Source organism: Brachyhypopomus gauderio, chromosome 1 (genome assembly GCF_052324685.1).
Source record: "Brachyhypopomus gauderio isolate BG-103 chromosome 1, BGAUD_0.2, whole genome shotgun sequence".
NCBI lineage: Eukaryota > Metazoa > Chordata > Actinopteri > Gymnotiformes > Hypopomidae > Brachyhypopomus > Brachyhypopomus gauderio.
In genome coordinates, this window is record NC_135211.1 from 49,984,525 (window position 1) to 50,006,612 (window position 22,088).

The following is a 22,088-nucleotide window of genomic DNA, read 5'->3' on the forward strand; positions in this document are numbered from 1 at the left end:
ATAATAATAAGAAGAAAGAAAAATCCTAACAATTACAATAGGGTTCCCACACTATGTGTGTGAACCCTAATAATAATAAGAAAAATCTCAGCAATTACAATAGGTTTCCCACACTACGTGTGTGAACCCTAAATATAGCCGCAAGCGGCAATTGGCGGGTTCACACACGAATAGGCTTCTTGGCCTCAATAGGCAGAGGCCCAAAAGGTCCTTTAGACCCCAAAATGTGAAAAGAAGCTGTTTGAGTGGAAAAAATGCACAAATCAATGTGCAAAAAAAGGTTCAATTGGGGCACTAAAGGCCCAAAAGGATCAAAATAATATGTATTGGCAAAATTATTCAGATCACAGAACTAAATCACATGCTGAGATCAGCTTTGTGTGTGTTTGTGTGGTGTTTCATGTGAGAAATAGTTTTCAGTCAGTTCCGGTGTTTGGCCACTAGATGGAGCCCAAGTACTATCATACTGATATCTCATTATTCTCAGTAATGCAATATGACATGTTGGTGAATTAAAAGGTTCATTTCTGGTCAGGCAGTGCACTTTTTGTTATGAGATGTAATTGCAATGTTATAGACCTCATTGATCTGAATCATACAAGCCCCATTACTTGTCTGTATTCTGCATAACAAGATTGCTGCATGAGTTTTTATGATTTCTTAGGTTTTTGGGTACTGTAGCGCCCCCGACAGGCCAATTTGAACCAAACTTGGCGTACCTCACAAGGACTTCAGGATATAAAAGCCTTTCAAATTGGGAGTTGATCACTTACATGGTTTATGAGTTAAAGCAATAAAGGTCATTTATGGCATGGCCACAATGATATAATAGGAAAATGGACCAATCAGAAAAATAAAAATCCAAAATTTTTTTAATCAGTTTTTACCTACAGAGTCTACTGATTAAGGGCATAGCAATTTTTCCATAATTGGATCAAATTCCTATGACTAGTTTGTAAATAGCTATTTTCAAACAATTGATGAATGTGACAAAAGTATGCATTTTTTAACAGGACTTGTAATTGCAAAGTTGTCAGGTCTACTGCAAGGAATAAAAGGAAAAAAGTTGCATGTTCCTAAGTGAAAATTTGGAGGAGTTATGCATGATTTTCACAAATAGCGCCACCTAGTGGCCAAATGTTTTAAAACTGCACAGCATGACACATAGTCCTGAGATATGCACAGTGGTGAGGTTTCATGTTGATTGGCCAATGGTAAGTCTGTCAAATGGCCAATTAATTCAAATAAAAATTAATTGGCTCATGGCGGCCATGTTTTTTGAGTGATGATGTCATCATTGTGTGTCTTGATATCACTTGGGCCCCTGATGATGCCTGTAAAGTTTTGGCTTGATGTGACTAATGGTTTCTGAGAAACAGTTTTTCCCATGTTATAGCGCCCCCTATTGGACAATCGTGGCCAGCTTTGACCTATGACCTCGGAGTCATGTGCCCTAACAACTGTTAAAATTTTATGAAGATCCGTCAAAGCGTTGCTGAGATATGGCTGTTTAAGTAAATTTGGCCACGCCTCGGAGCTATTGATTGACATGTGACAACCAGACTGTATGCAAATCTCAAAATGTTTTTAAGCAATTTTGATAATGAGATTCTCCTGAATATTTTGACACCAAGGTTGTGGTGATCCGATGAAAAACCAGGGACTAGTATAAAAAAGTAGGTTTTGCATATTATGCAAATTAGCAAAAAATCTAAGTAGGCGGAGCTTAATGGTTCTTGAGGCTTTTTTGTTTGGCTTGAGCCAAGGAATCCATCAGAAGTGGAATTTTGTTTCTAGGCCCTACGGTTTGGGAGATATGGGCCAAAACGCAAAATGGTGCGCTATAGCGCCACCATCAGGCCAATGTGGGTCTCTGTGCTTTGGCACGGTCTCGCAAAGAGACTACACCATTCTGCCAAGTTTGGTGTCTCTGGGCCTTACGGTCTAGGCTGCAGTATGCGTTTTATGCGGAGAAAAATAATAATAATAAGAAAGAAAAAACCCGACAATTACAATAGGTTTCCCACACTACGTGTGTGAACCCTAAAAACCCGACAATTACAATAGGTTTCCCACACTACGTGTGTGAACCCTAAATAGCCGCAAGCGGCAATTGGCGGGTTCACACACGAATAGGCCACTTGGCTTCAATAGGCAATAGACCCAATAGGTCCTTTAGACCTAAAAGAAGCTGTTTGAGTGGAAAAAATGCACAAATAAATCAATGTGCAAAAAAATGTTCAATTGGGGCACTAAAGGCCCAAAAGGATCAAAATAATGTGTATTGGCAAAATGATTCAAATCACAGAACTAAATCACATGCTGAGATCAGCTTTGTGTGTGTTTTTGTGTGGTGTTTCATGTGAGCAATAGTTTTCAGTTCGTTTCAATGTATGGCCACTAGATGGAGCCCAAGTACTACCATACTGATATCTCATTAATCTCAGTAATGCAATATGACATTTTGGTGAATTAAAAGGTTCATTTCTGGTCAGGCAGTGCACTTTTTGTTATAAGATGCAATTGCAATGTTATATAACTTATTGATCTGGATCATACAAGACCAATTACTTGTCTGTATTCTGCATAACAAGATTGCAGCATGAGTTTTTATGTTTTCTTAGTTTTTTGGGTACTGTAGCGCCCCCGACAGGCCAATTTGAACCAAACTTGGCATGCCTCACAAGGACTTCAGGATATAAAAGCCTTTCAAATTGGGAGTTGATTGCATACATGGTTTATGAGTTATAGCAATATAGGTCATATATGGCATGGCCACAATGATATAATGGGAAAATGGACCAATCAGAAAAATAAAAATCCAAAATTTTTTTAATCACTTTTTACCTACAGAGTCTACTGATTATGCTCATAGCAATTTTGCCATAATTGGATCAAATTCTTATGACTAGTTCTTAAAGAGCTATTTTCAAACAATTGATGAATGTGACAAAAGTATGCATTTTTTAATAGGACTTGTAAATGCAAAGTTGTCAGGTCTACTGCAAGGAATAAAAAGAAACAAGTTGCATGTTCCTAAGTGAAAATTTGGAGGAGTTATGCATGATTTTCACAAATAGCGCCACCTAGTGGCCAAATGTTTCAAAACTGCACAGCATGACACATAGTCCTGAGATATGCACAGTGGTGAGGTTTCATGTTGATTGGCCAATGGTAAGTCTGTCAAATGGCCAATTAATTCAAATAAAAATTAATTGGCTCATGGCGGCCATGTTTTTTGAGTGATGATGTCATCATTGTGTGTCTTGATATCACTTGGGCCCCTGATGATGCCTGTAAAGTTTTGGCTTGATGTGACTAATGGTTTCTGAGATACAGTTTTTCCCATGTTATAGCGCCCCCTATTGGACAATCGTGGTCAGCTTTGACCTATGACCTCGGAGTCATGTGCCCTAACAACTGTTAAAATTTTATGAAGATCGGTCAAAGCGTTGCTGAGATATGGCTGTTTAAGTAAATTTGGCCACGCCTTGGAGCTATTGATTGACATGTGACAACCAGACTGTATGCAAATCTCAAAATGTTTTTAAGCAACTTTGATAAGGAGATTCTTCTGAATCTTTTGACACCAAGGTTGTGGTGATCGGATGAAAAACCAGGGACTAGTACAAAAAAGTAGGTTTTGCATATTATGCAAATTAGCAAAAAATCTAAGTAGGCGGAGCTTAATGGTTCTTGAGGCTTTTTTGTTTGTCTTGAGCCAAGGAATCCCTCAGAAGTGGAATTTTGTTTCTAGGCCCTACGGTTTGGGAGATATGGACCAAAACGCAAAATGGTGCGCTATAGCGCCACCATCAGGCCAATGTGGGTCCCTGTCTCTATTTCTCTCATTGCACACCTGCTGCACCTTGCTGGCAAGTTTGGTCTTTCTGGGCCTTACGGTCTAGGCTGCAGTATGCGTTTTACAGGGGGAAAAATAATAATAATAATAAGAAAAATCTCAGCAATTACAATAGGTTTCCCACACTACGTGTGTGAACCCTAAATATAGCCGCAAGCGGCGATTGGCGGGTTCACACAAAAAAAGGCAAAAAAGCCCAAAGGGTCTTTTAGACAAACAAATTGGCCTCTTGGCCTCAATAGGCAAAAAGAAGCCCAATAGGTCCTTTAGACCCAAAAGTGAATAGAAGCTGTTTGAGTGGAAAAAATGCATAAGTAAATCAATGTGACAAAACATTCAATTCAACTGAGGCACTAAAGGCCCAAAAGGATCAAAATAATGTGTATTGGCAAAATGATTCAGATCACAGAACTAAATCACATGCTGAGGTCAGCTTTGTGTGCGTTTGTGTGGTGTTTCGTGTGAGCAATTGTTTTCAGTCAGTTTCGGTGTTTGGCCACTAGATGGAGCCCAAGTACTATCATACTGATATCTCATTAATCTCAGTAATGCAATGACATTTTGGTGAATTAAAAGGTTCATTTCTGGTCAGGCAGTGCACTTTTTGTTATGAGATGTAATTGCAATGTTATAGACCTCATTGATCTGAATCATACAAGCCCCATTACTTGTCTGTATTCTGCATAACAAGATTGCTGCGTGAGTTTTTATGATTTCTCAGGTTTTTGGGTACTGTAGCGCCTCCGACAGGCCAATTTGAACCACACTTGGCCTACCTCACAAGGACCTCAGTCTATAAAAGCCTTTCAAATTGGGAGTTGATGACTTACATGGTTTATGAGTTATAGCAATAAAGGTCATTTATGGCATGGCCAGAAGGATATAATGGAAAAATTGACCAATCAGACAAATAAAAATGCAACATTTTTTCCTTATTTAGTTAACTACAGTGTCTACAGATTATGCCTATGCCATTTTTGCCATCATTGGATCAAATTCCTAGGACTAGTTCTTAAAGAGCTATTTTCAAACAATTGATGAATGTGACAAAAGTATGCATTTTTTAATAGGACTTGTAATTGCAAAGTTGTCAGGTCTACTGCAAGGAATAAAAAGAAACAAGTTGCATGTTCCTAAGTGAAAATTTGGAGGAGTTATGCATGATTTTCACAAATAGCGCCACCTAGTGGCCAAATGTTTTAAAACTGCACAGCATGACACATAGTCCTGGGATATGCACAGTGGTGAGGTTTCATGTTGTTTGGCCAATGGTAAGTCTGTCAAATGGCCAATTAATTCAAATAAAAATTAATTGGCTCATGGCGGCCATGTTTTTTGAGTGATGATGTCATCATTGTGTGTCTTGATATCACTTGGGCCCCTGATGATGCCTGTAAAGTTTTGGCTTGATGTGACTTATGGTTTCTGAGATACAGTTTTTCCCATGTTATAGCGCCCCCTATTGGACAATCGTGGCCAGCTTTGACGTATGACCTCGTAGTCATGTGCCCTAACAACGGTTAAAATTTTATGAAGATCGGTCAAAGCGTTGCTGAGATATGGCTGTTTAAGTAAATTTGGCCACGCCTTGGAGCTATTGATTGACATGTGACAACCAAACTGTATGCAAATCTCAAAATGTTTTTAAGCAACTTTGATAATGAGACTCTCCTGAATATTTTGACACCAAGCTTGTGGTGATCCGATGAAAAACCAGGGACTAGTACAAAAAAGTAGGTTTTGCATATTATGCAAATTAGCAAAAAATCTAAGTAGGCGGAGCTTAATGGTTCTTGAGGCTTTTTTGTTTGGCTTGAGCCAAGGAATCCATCAGAAGTGGAATTTTGTTTCTAGGCCCTACGGTTTGGGAGATATGGACCAAAACGCAAAATGGTGCGCTATAGCGCCACCATCAGGCCAATGTGGGTCCCTGTCTCTATTTCTCTCATTGCACACCTGCTGCACCTTGCTGGCAAGTTTGGTCTTTCTGGGCCTTACGGTCTAGGCTGCAGTATGCGTTTTACAGGGGGAAAAATAATAATAAATATAGCCGCAAGCGGCAATTGGCGGGTTCACACACAAATAGGCCTCTTGGGCTCTGTAGGCAAAAAGAAGCCCATAAGGTCCTTTAGACCTGAAAGTGAAAAGAAGCTGTTTCAGTGGGAAAAAGGCATAATTACATCAATGTGCAAAAAAAGGTTCAATTGAGGCACTAAAGGCCCAAAATAATCAAAATAATGTGTATTGGCGTTTTATTTTTTAGAGAGGCCTGTGTTTTTGTGAGTGCATGTGAAAGAGAGAGGGGTGGAGGCATCGCCCTTGGGTTGTTCGAAGGACGGGGGAGTCTGGAGGGAGTGGAGGAAGGGAGGGCACTCAGCGTGTGTGAGAATGGCCAGCGTGCGTGGTTTAGCAGTTCTCTGCTTAGGCCCTACAGTGTGGGAGATATTGCCAAAATGATTCAGATGTCTTAGAGGGTGTGTAGATGAACATACCATATCTGTTTCATGTGTATGTACTTATGTTAAGCCTGTGAAATGGCCTAAACCAATTAATTGGTGAATGGTGGCCATGTTTTTTGAGAGATGATGTCATCAATGTGTGCCTTGATACCACCTGGGCCCCTGATGATGCATGTAAAGTTTTGTCTTGATGTGACTAATAGTTTTTGAGAAACAGTTTTTTCCATGTTATAGTGCCCCCTATTGGACAATCGTGGCCAGCTTTGACCTGTGACCTCTGAGTCATGTGCTCTAACAACTGATACATTTTTATGAAGATTGGTCAAAGCGTTGCTGAGATATAGCTGTTTAAGTAAATTTGGCCACGCCTCAAAGCTATGGATTGACATGTGCCAACCAGACTGTATGCAAATCTCAAAATGTTTTTAAGCAACTTTGATAATGAGATTCTCCTGAATATTTTGACACCAAGATTGTGGTGATCCGATGAAAAACCAGGGACTAGTATAAAAAAGTAGGTTTTGCATATTATGCAAATTAGCAAAAAATCTAAGTAGGCGGAGCTTAATGGTTCTTGAGGCTTTTTTGTTTGTCTGGAGCCAAGGAATGCACCTGAAGTGGAATTTTGTTTCTAGGACCTACGGTGTGGGAGATATGGATCAAAACGCAAAATGGTGCGCTATAGCGCCACCATCAGGCCAATATGGGTCTCTGTACTTGTGCTCGGTCTTGCAAAGAGACTACACCTTTCTGCCAAGTTTCATGGTTGTAGGATGTATGCCATAGGCTGTAGTTACAGTTTTAGATTATTATCTAAGCAATTATAATTGCCAATATAGCCGCAAGCGGCAATTGGCGGGTTCACACACGAATAGGCCACTTGGCTTCAATAGGCAATAGACCCAATAGGTCCTTTAGACCCAAAAGAAGCTGTTTGAGTGGAAAAAATGCACAAATAAATCAATGTGCAAAAAAATGTTCAATTGGGGCACTAAAGGCCCAAAAGGATCAAAATAATGTGTATTGGCAAAATGATTCAAATCACAGAACTAAATCACATGCTGAGATCAGCTTTGTGTGTGTTTTTGTGTGGTGTTTCATGTGAGCAATAGTTTTCAGTTCGTTTCAATGTATGGCCACTAGATGGAGCCCAAGTACTACCATACTGATATCTCATTAATCTCAGTAATGCAATATGACATTTTGGTGAATTAAAAGGTTCATTTCTGGTCAGGCAGTGCACTTTTTGTTATAAGATGCAATTGCAATGTTATAGAACTTATTGATCTGGATCATACAAGACCAATTACTTGTCTGTATTCTGCATAACAAGATTGCAGCATAAGTTTTTATGTTTTCTTAGGTTTTTGGGTACTGTAGCGCCCCCGACAGGCCAATTTGAACCAAACTTGGCATGCCTCACAAGGACTTCAGGATATAAAAGCCTTTCAAATTGGGAATTGATTGCATACATGGTTTATGAGTTATAGCAATATAGGTCATATATGGCATGGCCACAATGATATAATGGGAAAATGGACCAATCAGAAAAATAAAAATCCAAAATTTTTTTAATCACTTTTTACCTACAGAGTCTACTGATTATGCTCATAGCAATTTTGCCATAATTGGATCAAATTCCTATGACTAGTTCTTAAAGAGCTATTTTCAAACAATTGATGAATGTGACAAAAGTATGCATTTTTTAATAGGACTTGTAATTGCAAAGTTGTCAGGTCTACTGCAAGGAATAAAAAGAAACAAGTTGCATGTTCCTAAGTGAAAATTTGGAGGAGTTATGCATGATTTTCACAAATAGCGCCAACTAGTGGCCAAATGTTTCAAAACTGCACAGCATGACACATAGTCCTGAGATATGCACAGTGGTGAGGTTTGATGTTGTTTGGCCAATGGTAAGTTTGTCAAATGGCCAATTAATTCAAATAAAAATTAATTGGCTCATGGCGGCCATGTTTTTTGAGTGATGATGTCATCATTGTGTGTCTTGATATCACTTGGGGCCCTGATGACGACTGTAAAGTTTTGGCTTGATGTGACTAATGGTTTCTGAGAAACAGTTTTTCCCATGTTATAGCGCCCCCTATTGGACAATCGTGGCCAGCTTTGACCTGTGACCTCGGAGTCATGTGCCCTAACAACTGTTAAAATTTTATGAAGATCGGTCAAAGCGTTCCTGAGATATGGCTGTTTAAGTAAATTTGGCCACGCCTCGGAGCTATTGATTGACATGTGACAGCCAGACTATTTGCAAATCTCAAAATGTTTTTAAGCAACTTTGATAATGAGATTCTCCTGAATATTTTGACACCAAGGATGTGGTGATCCGATAAAAAACCAGGGACTAGTATAAAAAAGTAGGTTTTGCATATTATGCAAATTAGCAAAAAATCTAAGTAGGCGGAGCTTAATGGTTCTTGAGGCTTTTTTGTTTGGCTTGAGCCAAGGAATCCATCAGAAGTGGAATTTTGTTTCTAGGCCCTACGGTTTGGGAGATATGGACCAAAACGCAAAATGGTGCGCTATAGCGCCACCATCAGGCCAATGTGGGTCCCTGTCTCTATTTCTCTCATTGCACACCTGCTGCACCTTGGTGCCAAGTTTGGTCTTTCTGGGCCTTACGGTTTAGGCTGCAGTATGCGTTTTACAGGGGGAAAAATAATAATAATAAGAAAAATCTCAGCAATTACAATAGGTTTCCCACACTACGTGTGTGAACCCTAATAAATATAGCCGCAAGCGGCAATTGGCGGGTTCACACACGAATAGGCCACTTGGCTTCAATAGGCAATAGACCCAATAGGTCCTTTAGACCCAAAAGAAGCTGTTTGAGTGGAAAAAATGCACAAATAAATCAATGTGCAAAAAAATGTTCAATTGGGGCACTAAAGGCCCAAAAGGATCAAAATAATGTGTATTGGCAAAATGATTCAAATCACAGAACTAAATCACATGCTGAGATCAGCTTTGTGTGTGTGTTTGTGTGGTATTTCATGTGAGAAATAGTTTTCAGTCCGTTCCGATGTTTGGCCACTAGATGGAGCCCAAGTACTACCATACTGATATCTCATTAATCTCAGTAATGCAATATGACATTTTGGTGAATTAAAAGGTTCATTTCTGGTCAGGCAGTGCACTTTTTGTTATAAGATGCAATTGCAATGTTATAGAACTTATTGATCTGGACAATACAAGACCAATTACTTGTCTGTATTCTGCATAACAAGATTGCAGCATGAGTTTTTATGTTTTCTTAGGTTTTTGGGTACTGTAGCGCCCCCGACAGGCCAATTTGGACCAAACTTGGCGTACCTCACAAGGACTTCAGGATATAAAAGCCTTTCAAATTGGGAATTGATTGCATACATGGTTTATGAGTTATAGCAATATAGGTCATATATGGCATGGCCACAATGATATAATGGGAAAATGGACCAATCAGAAAAATAAAAATCCAACATTTTTTTACTCAGTTTTTACCTACAGAGTCTACTGATTATGCTCATAGCAATTTTTCCATAATTGGATCAAATTCCTATGACTAGTTTGTAAAAAGCTATTTTCAAACAATAGATGAATGTGACAAAAGTATGCATTTTTTAATAGGACTTGTAATTGCAAATTTGTCAGGTCTACTGCAAGGAATAAAATGAAACAAGCTGCATGTTCCTAAGTGAAAATTTGGAGGAGTTATGCATGATTTTCACAAATAGCGCCACCTAGTGGCCATATGTTTTAAAACTGCACAGCATGACACATAGTCCTGAGATATGCACAGTGGTGAGGTTTCATGTTGTTTGGCCAATGGTAAGTCTGTCAAATGGCCAATTATTTCAAATAAAAATTAATTGGCTCATGGCGGCCATGTTTTTTGAGTGATGATGTCATCATTGTGTGTCTTGATATCACTTGGGCCCCTGATGATGCCTGTAAAGTTTTGGCTTGATGTGACTAATGGTTTCTGAGATACAGTTTTTCCCATGTTATAGCGCCCCCTATTGGACAATCGAGGCCAGCTTTGACCTATGACCTCGGAGTCATGTGCCCTAACAACTGTTAAAATTTTATGAAGATCCGTCAAAGCGTTGCTGAGATATGGCTGTTTAAGTAAATTTGGCCACGCCTTGGATCTATTGATTGACATGTGACAACCAGACTGTATGCAAATCTCAAAATGTTTTTAAGCAACTTTGATAATGAGATTCTCCTGAATATTTTGACACCAAGGTTGTGGTGATCCGATGAAAAACCAAGGAGTAGTAGGAAAAAGTAGGTTTTGCATATTATGCAAATTAGCAAAAAATCTAAGTAGGCGGAGCTTAATGGTTCTTGAGGCTTTTTTGTTTGTCTGGAGCCAAGGAATGCACCTGAAGTGGAATTTTGTTTCTAGGACCTACGGGGTGGGAGATATGAACCCAAACGCAAAATGCTGCGCTATAGCGCCACCATCAGGCCAATTTGGGTGTCTGTACTTAAGCACGGTCCCGCAAACAGACTACACCAGTCTGCCAAGTTTGGTCTCCCTGGGCCTTACGGTCTAGGCTGCAGTATGCGTTTTATGCGGAGAAAAATAATAATAAATATAGCCGCAAGCGGCAATTGGCGGGTTCACACACGAATAGGCCACTTGGCTTCAATAGGCAATAGACCCAATAGGTCCTTTAGACCCAAAAGAAGCTGTTTGAGTGGAAAAAATGCACAAATAAATCAATGTGCAAAAAAATGTTCAATTGGGGCACTAAAGGCCCAAAAGGATCAAAATAATGTGTATTGGCAAAATGATTCAAATCACAGAACTAAATCACATGCTGAGATCAGCTTTGTGTGTGTGTTTGTGTGGTATTTCATGTGAGAAATAGTTTTCAGTCCGTTCCGATGTTTGGCCACTAGATGGAGCCCAAGTACTACCATACTGATATCTCATTAATCTCAGTAATGCAATATGACATTTTGGTGAATTAAAAGGTTCATTTCTGGTCAGGCAGTGCACTTTTTGTTATAAGATGCAATTGCAATGTTATAGAACTTATTGATCTGGACAATACAAGACCAATTACTTGTCTGTATTCTGCATAACAAGATTGCAGCATGAGTTTTTATGTTTTCTTAGGTTTTTGGGTACTGTAGCGCCCCCGACAGTTTGAACCAAACTTGGTATACCTCACAAAGACCTCAGGCTATAAATGGTTTTTTGAGTGATGATGTCATCATTGTGTGTCTTGATATCAATTGGGCCCCTGATGATGCCTGTAAAGTTTTGGCTTGATGTGACTAATGGTTTCTGAGAAACAGTTTTTCCCATGTTATAGCGCCCCCTATTGGACAATCGTGGCCAGCTTTGACCTGTGACCTCTGAGTCATTTGCCCTAACAACTGATAAATTTTCATGAAGATTGGTCAAAGCGTTGCTGAGATACAGCTTTTTAAGTAAATTTCGCCACTCCTCTGAGCTATTGATTGACATGTGACAACCAGACTGTATGGAAATTTCGAAATGTTTGATAATGAGATTCTTGTGAATATTTTGACACCAAAATCGTATAAAAAAGTAGTTTTGCTTATTATGCAAATTAGCAAAAAATCTAAGTGGGCGGATCTTGAGGCTTTTTCGTTTGGCTAGAGCCAAGGAATGCAACTGAAGTGGAATTTTATTTCTAGGACCTACAGTGTGGGAGATATGGACCAAAAGAAGAAGAAATAACCTAACAATTACAATAGGTTTCCCACACTATGTGTGTGAACCCTAATAATAAGAAAAATTTCAGCAATTACAATACGTTTCCCACATATTGTGTGGTGGTTGACGGGGGGATGTTTGTGTGAGTGGCAGCGTGTGTGGGAGACTGAGGCTCTGTGTCACTCCCTGCTGAACCTGTGACTGAGATGCAAACACTTGAGTAAGCATGTGTGTGCCTGTGCTTGTGCACGTGTGTGTTTGTGTCGTCACTGGGTAGGTATGGCTAGGGCAATGTGTATTTGAAACCCATAGGTAGGCCAGTACATGTGTGTGTGCATGTGTAATAGACTGAAAGAGATAGGCTTGGTGTGATTGAGTGTTCATGAATTAGGGCTGTATATGTGAATGTGTGTGTTTGTGTTTGCGTATAATAGGCAATGTTATGCCTTAACATACTATGTGAGTTGCATGTGAATTGAAATATGAACAGCTTGAGAAATCTGTACTCTCCGGTGCACTGTTGATTTCTGCATTCACATTTCCAGTCATTTCTGGACTTTCTTTCATTGTAAGACACTATGAAGCACTACAGGACTCACACAATGCATGAAAAATACTGCAATTATTGGACCACTTGTTATGCACATTTGCACCTCTACCATGACATTTGTTGCACAGATTGGCTACTGGTGTTTAGTCGTCTTCTCATACCACATACAGAAGCACTATCATAGTGCCTACGACTTCTCAGGAATGACAACTAAGTAGATGACTATGCTTGTTGTGATCATAATTATCAGTTATTTCTTGTAGGACTACATTGTTTAGCATGCTGTATATATCCTTCACACAGCTCTTATTGATTGTCAGTTGTTTATCTTTGTAAACCAAAACAAACCCATCACTCATCATTTCATCTTTAATAAAAATATTTGCCAATCATCTACTCGTGTACATTGTGACTTTCACTCAGTTTGCATATATAAACCACTTGGCCTTTGACTGCACGTGTGTGTGTGTGTGTGTGTGTGTGTGTGTGTGTGTGTGTGTGTGTGTGTGTGTGTGTGTGTGTGTGTGTGTGTGCGTGCGTTAAGTGGTTAAGTGCTCAGCAACCTCTAGATGGAAGAGTAAAAGGGAAAGGCTACATATTGCTTTTCCTCACCTAGTTGAGCTCTGAAATCAAGCCCTCCCCAAAACTGGGCAGAGCTGTGGGCTGAGGAGTCAGACTCACCCTGGCATTCGCTGTTTAGACTTTCACTACACAGCAGTGAGTGTGTGTATAATGGGCAGTGTCAGTTGTCACAGTGAACTCACATGTCTGACAAGACAGGAGTGTGCCTGTGACGTTTGGTGTGAGTACATGAAAGCATTCATGAGCTAGAGCTGTATTTGTTTGCCTAGGAAGGCATGTGTGTGTGTGTGATAGAGAGAGTGTGTGAGTGTTATCAAAAACAAACTAAATGTTAGTTTGTGCATGTGATTGTTAGTCCCTGAAGTATGGATAAGAATGGCTAGGGCAGTGTAATTATGGGGCAGTTGCAATATGAAATATATATGTCATGAAGAGGTTTTAGGAGTGTCAGTTGTCACAGACAACTCACATGTCTGATGATGGTGTATGTAGTGTATGTGCTGAACCTATGACTGAAATGCGTAAGCATGTATGTAATCACTGGGTAGGTATGGGTGAAGCAATGTGTATATGAAACCAATAGGTAGGCCAGTGCATGTGTGTGCATGTGTAATAAGAGAGAGAGAGAGAGAGAGAGAGAGAGAGAGAGAGAGAGAGAGCGAGAGAGAGAGAGAGATAGGTTTGTTGTGATTATGTGAAAGTGTTCATGAGTAAGGGCTGTATGTGAATGTGTGTCTGTGTGTGTATAATGGGCAGTGTTAGTTGTCACAGTGAGCATGTCTGACATAATATGGTGGAGTGTGTAATACAGAGAGAGATAAGAGGGAGAAAGACCATGTGTAGTGAGTACTGTAGGTAGATCTGTGAGTGTTTATGCTATATGTGATACGTTTTGATTAGAATGCTTGAAGTGGATTTCTTAATGAGAAGTCTAGACAATAGGCCTAGGCAGTAAAAAACATGACTAAATAATAATAATAAAAAAAAAAACAGAATTTATCAACATGCTGACAAATACTTATTTTGGTTTGTCATGGTGTTCTTGTGGTAGCCAAGTATAATAAAGAAAGTGAGTGCATGTTTACTTAAGTTACAGGGCTGTGTGTGTGCGTTTTTGAGGCCATGGGACATGAAAACCACACAAGACATTTACTTCTAAATATTTGATTTTCAGAATCATAAATATTAGGATCACAACAAATGTGATGGCGTTAAAAGATTGACTAATGTGGACTTAAAGTCGTTGTGGTTGTTGAAGGGTGTCTGCTGCCCGTGTATCCTGTTCTGGTCGATGGCCCCGCCCCAGAATGTTCCCTAGCACGTGCGATCAGGTTCTTTCGTTCATTCTGCTCTTGTTGAGGTAAGATGTGCTTTGGTCTCTTAAGTAGTGTAAGACAATTGTCTAAAATGTGCTGTTTTTTAATATGCTGGGTTAATGTTCTTGTTTGTGATAAAGTTACCTGTGTGTACGTAAAGTTTAGTGAGGGAGATAATTAGATAAATTAAGAATAAAAGTATGTTATAATGTAATTAGCGCGTGTGCTTGTTCAATGCTATCATGCTGTTTGCGCTTAGCATGCTAGTCCGATTAGACAAATGTCAGAAATGTGTTGTTTTTGACGTCGGATTTTTGCTCTAGATTGTTTGGTTAATTGTGTTTAGATGGACGTTTTAGTGTATGAGATGGCAAATGAGCTAAATAAAGGATTAAAGTATGTTATAACGTGGTTAGTGCGTTCGCTAGTACAACGCTAGCATGTTCCGTGCGTATGCTAGCGGGAGGTTTTTGTGCTGTTGTAGTTGTCCAGAGTGCCATCAGTTTTCATGTATATTGCCTAGTTCTTTCATGAAAACGAGTTATTTGATGTTACACATATTTGCAGTGTACATGTATGAGCAAGTATACATGCATTGTACATGTATGAGTAAGAGCGTTTTTGTAGTTGCTCTAAGATGGCGTGTGGGTCTTGTGCCTGTAATGGCGGCGCCCAGTGCAGCTGACCACGAGGGCGCTGGCTGAGTAGGCGTGGTTGTAGATGTAGTGAAGTAGTAGCACTTACATGTACTGATTTATAACTGTACAGTCGGGCGATTCGTTTAAACGTTTATTCTTATGCGGGTATATGGTTTAATGTAGCCCAGATAATGGTGTATTTGGGTAAATGAAGCGTCTGCTGGGTCGAGTATTGCTATGCATGTTTTGTGCTCGGAAAACCTGAAGTCACGCACAGGTTTTAATTTTTTTAGTCAAAATAATGGACTATGAGTATGTTATGTATATAATTTTTTACGTTGTGTATAAAAATGTACGTGCTTGCAGAGGTAATTTGTGCTTTTTTATACTAGTCTGAATGTGAATGTTTTTTTATGTCGGTGGTTTGTCAGCACCAAAATGTATGTGAAATATGAATAGATGTCTATCACATTGCAAATGTAAATGGAGTTATTGCATTTGAATTTTGAGCTCAAAGTTGCTTGTATGTGTGGAACATGCGTGTTAGGCTACATTTTCATTTTAATATTGACACAGAAAAGCTTCCATACTTATATACACTAGCCCAAAAACTTGATAAGTATGGTGCTTTAGTGATGCTGTATAACTAGCCTTAAGTAGAATAGAAAGATTCTAAGTGTCCAATTAATGATTCATGTCGTTATAGCAGCTTTTTAAAATTATACATATGAATTCTTTTAACCCATTAATGTTTACTAACTGTTACAAATGTGTTCTGTCTATTTTCTATGAATTGCCTGTTGGTGAAGGAGAATTCTGCTCGAACACATTAAAGGTATGTTTGAAGTGTATCGTGTATGAGCAGTGGTTGAACTGGTATACTTTTATAAAACAGTGCACACAATGAATGGTGAGAGTAGTTGATGTGCTGCAGAATAATTGTTCATTTATGATGAGTATCTGTAGTGATATGTAAACACTTGGAAGCAATAATGTAAAATGTATAGAAGAGAACTCAGAAACTGCAGCTCCAACTTCTCAAAGTTCTGTTCAATGTGGTTTCTTAATTGTGCTTTGATGTTTGAATCTTGATTAGGTACAGTAAGTTAACCTGCTTATTGCCTAGACTAAATTTATACTCCTATTTGGAACAGAGTAAACTGCAGTGTAGCGGATGTCTTGAAGTAGTCTTCATTGTATTCTGTGTTGAGGACAATTTGACGCATTCTCACAGTTTAATTGGCTCATGAATATTCTGTCCAATAGTTTAAAGATTATGCAGCAGTAATCACATTAATGCAGTGAATGTGTAGTATTTGCGCTAGAGATATTTAATGCATGCTATAAAATAGCCCATCACATGGTAATACACTTGTGAGTATGTGCAACAGGTATCACATGTGCTGCTGATTACATGATACTGATCAACTTTGAAAGATGTGAAATGTGCTGTTGGTGTGACAATTAAGACACAAGAATAATAACACACACACAACGCCTGCTGGTTGAAGATGCCACACACACAAGATAATCTTGGAGCAACGCCTGCTGGATGAAGATGCCACACACACACACACATGCATTTTAGCTGTGGAGTTGATTTTGTGTTGAGTGGTGTATACAAAATTAATATATAGTATTATTAATTTAACAACCTGTGTTGAAATTGATGCTTAGAAGTTAGAATGGACTAATATTTTAATTATTTTCACATTTTCATTTTAAAATTAACAAAGATAAACTTCCATACCATACTTATATACACTAGCCAAATAACTTGATAAGTATGGGGCTTTAGTAATGCTGTATAACTGTAGCCTTAAGTAGAATAGAAAGATTCTACGTGTTTGTCCAATTGATGATTCATGTCGTTATAGCAGCTTTTTAAAATTATACATATGAATTGTTTAACCCCTTAATGTTTACTAACTGTTACAAATGTGTTTTGTCTATTTTGTATAAATAGCTTGTTGGTGAAGGAGAATTGTGGTGAAGGAGAATTGTGCTGGAACACATTAAAGGTACGTTTGAAGTGTATCGTGTATGAGCAGTGGTTGAACTGGTATGCCTTTATAAAACGGTGCACACAATGAATGGTGCTGCAGAATAATTGTTCATTTATGATGAGTATCTGTAGTGATATGTAAACACTTGGAAGCAATAATGTAAAATGTATAGAAGAGAACTCAGAAACCGCAGCTCTAACTTCTCAAAGTCCTGTTCAATGTGTACCCTGTCTTAATTGTGCTTTGAGGTTTGAAATTTTTAATCACATTAATGCAGTGAATGTGTAGTTTTTGTGCTAGATATATTTAATGCATGCTATAAAATAGCCCATCAAATGGTAATACAGTTGTGAGTATGTGCAACAGGTATCACATGTGCTGCTGATTACATGATACTGATCAACTTTGAAAGATGTGAAATGTGCTGTTGGTGTGACAATTAAGACACAAGAATAACACACACGCACACACACAACGCCTGCTGGTTGAGGATGCCACTCAACGCCTGCTGGTTGAGGATGCCACTCAACGCCTGCTGGTTGAGGATGCCACTCAACGCCTGCTGGTTGAGGATGCCACTCAACGCCTGCTGGTTGAGGATGCCACTCAACGCCTGCTGGTTGAGGATGCCACTCAACGCCTGCTGGTTGAGGATGCCACACACACAAGATTAATCTTGGAGCAATGCCTGCTGTATGAAGATGACACACACACATGCATTTTAGCTGTGAAGTTGATTGTGTTGAGTGGTGGTATACAAAATTATTATATAGTGAGTAAACATGGTTGAGTTTAGTGTCCAGTTGAGTAAGTGCACAAATGATGAGCTGAACAATGTATTATTAATTTAACTACTATTGCTTAGAAGTTAGCATGGGCACGATAACATTCTGAACACCCAGCAACATTTTCATAATACAAATTCTGTTTCACAATGCATTTATGTAGTAATATGTTTTAATTGCTAAAGTGGAACCAAATGGAATGTTTTTGGTTAACTTGTCTGTTAGGCTAACTACGCTATTGGAACAAAGACATTTAATGTGTTAAATTGTTTATTTATATATGCACTAAGTGATCAGTGCTTAGCACAAGTAGAGTATATGAAACAGCTGTTACACAGGTGCTGCTGACATCAAGCTCCTGAATCAGATGATGAATGAATGTTGGTGTTCCAAGGAAGAAGCAAGAATGTCCTGTTGAAGCAAAGCCTGCTGAACACATCACACACACACACACAATACATTTTTAAACTGTTGAGCTGAAAGTCTTTAGTGATGTACATATTTGCAACTTAAGCTTGTCTGATCAAGTATTCTGATGTGGTTATTTGTTTTAAAGCTATACAGCATTTAAATGAGCAGTAAAGCGTGGTTTTGCTCATTGTATTCTGAAAAATGTACATTAGTGGAAATGGTCCCTTGAATCAAGTCCCTTGATTATAAAGTAATGCTTAGTTTGTATAACATGGTGTTAGGAAGGCATTTACTTCACAGTAATTTCTATATGCAATACTGTAACAATGTATGCAAGTAAGAAATTAGTCATGAATACACCTGTCACGAATACAATGTCTGTTGTGATTTTGTTTTACTTTTTTTTTTATGATTTGATATGTGCTGTTTGTATTAAGTAATATTGATTGATTAGTATGTCATGTTGGGATAGACATCATAGGTTTTGACTGGTTGTGTGTTTGTATTTTCAGATGCCTCGCACGAAAGCTTCGCTGAGGTCGGCTGCAGCCAGGAGGAGGATTACGGAGCGGCTTGTGGCTCAGACTGACGGGGTTCTGGCTTTTTCCCCTGACAAAAAGGTCCTGACTGAGACTGTTCCTGTGAGCCACAGCTGTCCTGCAGACCAGATCTCGTCTCTGACTGACGGGGTTATGCCTTCATCCCTTGACAAAAAAGGTCTGACTGACACGGGAGTGCTCCTGAAGAGCACTCCTCAAAGCCATTTACAAACTCAAGCTGCCAAATACTTGCCAAATACTTTGCCAAATACTTTGCCAAATACCTTGCCAAATACAAGTGCCAAATACTTGCCAAATACCTTACCAGATACAAGCTGCAAAACTGATTCTGATGAATGTGCACAAGTGAATATGCTCAGAGGTTCTTTTCATCAAGCTCATCCAAAGTTTGGCATAAACCGTAACAAACAATGTGTTGCAAATGGTATTACTGCAATCATGACTAACAAAGTGAAAAATGTGCTTTCTTGGACAATCAGAGACCTTGATGATGTTCTGCTGAATGGTGACAGATTCTACAGCAATATAAGAGATGCAGGCAAAATTCATGATCCGTTGGGCTATTTATATGTTACAGATGTACCTACAGAATACACTGTGTGTGGATATGACTTTTCAATAAATTTTCATGATGAAATGTTTACTGGGAAGTTTGGCGTCACTGAATATGGACCGTTACAAAACGTTCTTATGTCACATGATGAGGCAATCCGAAGAGTGTTTATGCAATGTGAAGCATGTTTGTTTACTGTTAAAGAGAATACATGTGCTATCATTAAACAAGACTCCTGGTATGTGCTGATTGACTCTCATTCACGAAGCGAAAACGGTGCGCGTATTGATTCAGGCAAGAGTTTGGCTGCTTTTTATGCTGACATGGAATCATTACTTAACCACGTTATGATACTTGGTCTTTCACTGAAAGCTGAAGGAGCACAATTTGAAGTTACTGGTGTTGTTGTGAACATAACTGGCAGAAGCACAGCGGAAGAGAAAACACAAGATGGTTTGTCTGTCACTACACACCGAGAGCTCTACAGCAGTGTACTAAAACGAAATCCGATCACAAATGAAAATGAAACTAAGAAAGGTGACGCATTTGACCGTTCACAACCCTGTAGCAAAGCAAACGTGCAAAGTAAACGCAAAGCAGCTGAAAATGATTCCCAGGTGAAAACGGTACCTGAATTGCATGTTGGTAAACGAATAAAGCAGGTAAACAAGCTTACCGATGTATCAATGAGAAATGACAGTGACGTGCTGATTGGCGACACACACAGTGAATGCTTTCAGTTTTGTCCATTGACAGTGAAACAGCAGAAGACGTTATGTTTAAGGCAAAACATTGTGTACATCGAACATGCTCGTAGAGACCTGATCGTACCAGTACCGATGGGTGATCCTTGTGAAACTAAACCTATTATTGGTGACGGTAACTGTTTTTTCCGATCACTGGCATTTGCAATTAGCGGAAGCGAGAAAGAACACAGAAAAATACGACGTGCTGTAACTACACAAATGGAGAGAAACGAATCTAAGTACATTAACTGTCTTCGACAAGGGTTTTCATCTGTTGCAAATTATCTTGCTACTTCCCGAATGAAATACGTGGGAACCTGGACTACTGAAGTAGAAATACAAGCTGCAGCAGACCTAATCAATATGGATATCTATATATATACTAGAAATAAATGGCTGAAATATTCATCGTGCAACAGTTGTCAAAATGCGGGAATATACCTCAATCATTTTATGGAGTGTCATTACGAAGTTGTGACGTGTGTTAAAATAAACGATGGACAAACATGTGTCGCAATGTGCTCAAATGAGTGTGACAACAGAAAGATACAAACGCATCGTTATGAAAATGAGAAACGGAAAAAGCAGTATGAAACAAACCAGGAAAAAAGGGAGGAAAAAGTTCAAAAAAGCTTGAAAAGGTACAATGACAATGACATTTACAGAGATCGTGTCAAAGCGCGAAGTATTATTGAATACGCAACAAATTTGCAACATAAACAACGAAATAAACAGTTAAGTATCAGCAAATACGGTACAGATATGGAACACAGGCAAAATGTCCAACAAGCAAGCATTAACAAATACGCTACCGATATACAACACAGGCAAAATGTCCAAAAAGCAAGCGTTAACAAATACGCTACCGATATACAACACAGGCAAAATGTCCAACAAGCAAGCGTTAACAAATACGCTACCGATATACAACACAGGCAAAATGTCCAACAAGCAAGCGTTAACAAATACGCTACCGATATGGAACACAGGCAAAATGTCCAACAAGCAAGCATTAACAAATACGCTACCGATATGGAACACAGGCAAAATGTCCAACAAGCAAGCATTAATAAATACGCTACCGATATGGAACACAAAGAAAATGTAAAACAATTGAGCATTATTAAGTATTCTACAAATGAACATCACAGAGAGACTTTAAAAAGAAAAAGTTTTGAGGATTATCATTCCAACCCACAATATCAAGCAGAGAAGAAACTACGCAGTGCTGAGAGATATAAAACAGACACCTGTTATGCAAATGCGATTAAAAACAGAACTAGACAAAAACAAAACGCAGAAAAAAATAAACACAAAGATATTGGCTATGTCACTGAACAATTCAGAAATAAAATAAGTACAGGACCTGAGTATGTGTGTTCAGTATGCCATCGACTATTGTTCAAGAATCAAGTAATCAAATGCAGAAAAGATACATATCTCAACAAAGCCCAGGTGGTTGTTTCCATAGCAGAGAGGTGTATTACTGACACATACTTACATCAATGTAATCATGCTTGTGTTCATAAGTGCAACATTAAAACTGGACCAGCTGGATCATTGTGGATTTGCCACACATGTCACAGAAAGATTCTTAATGGGAAAATGCCAGAAGAAAGTGTTATGAACAATCTTGCACTAGAACCAGTTCCACATGAACTGCACAATCTAAACTCACTTGAACAACATCTGATTGGGATGAATATTCCATTCATGAGACTTGTGTCATTACCAAAAGGTGGACAGAATGGTGTTCATGGACCTGTTGTGTGTGTTCCATCAAACATTACAGATGTAACTGAAGTCCTACCAAGATCAGAAAATGTTGATTTGATGATTCGCATAAAACTAAAGAGGAAATTGACTTACAAGGGGCACTATGAGTACAAATTTGTTAATACAGAAAAAATAAAAGATGCATTATT

General features: G+C 38.8%; 1 protein-coding gene and 1 long non-coding RNA gene across 2 annotated transcripts in view; one reads left to right on the forward strand and one right to left on the reverse strand.

Annotated features, from left to right (window-relative positions):
- The window catches only part of LOC143523854 (DNA-directed primase/polymerase protein-like), a 119,517-nt gene extending 100,012 nt beyond the window's left edge, over positions 1-19,505 (forward strand). Inside the window, exons 12-13 of the transcript XR_013133468.1 lie at positions 17,069-17,123; positions 18,817-19,505. The gene's annotated coding sequence lies outside the window, so the exon portion shown is untranslated. The remainder of the gene's footprint in view (positions 1-17,068; positions 17,124-18,816) is intronic.
- LOC143524628 (uncharacterized) lies at positions 17,377-20,477 on the reverse strand. The gene is made up of 2 exons (XR_013133494.1): positions 20,094-20,477; positions 17,377-18,322 (listed from the first exon to the last, which is right to left on the reverse strand). It is a non-coding gene; the product is annotated as an uncharacterized LOC143524628 (long non-coding RNA).
- Between the last annotated feature and the right edge of the window lie 1,611 nt (positions 20,478-22,088).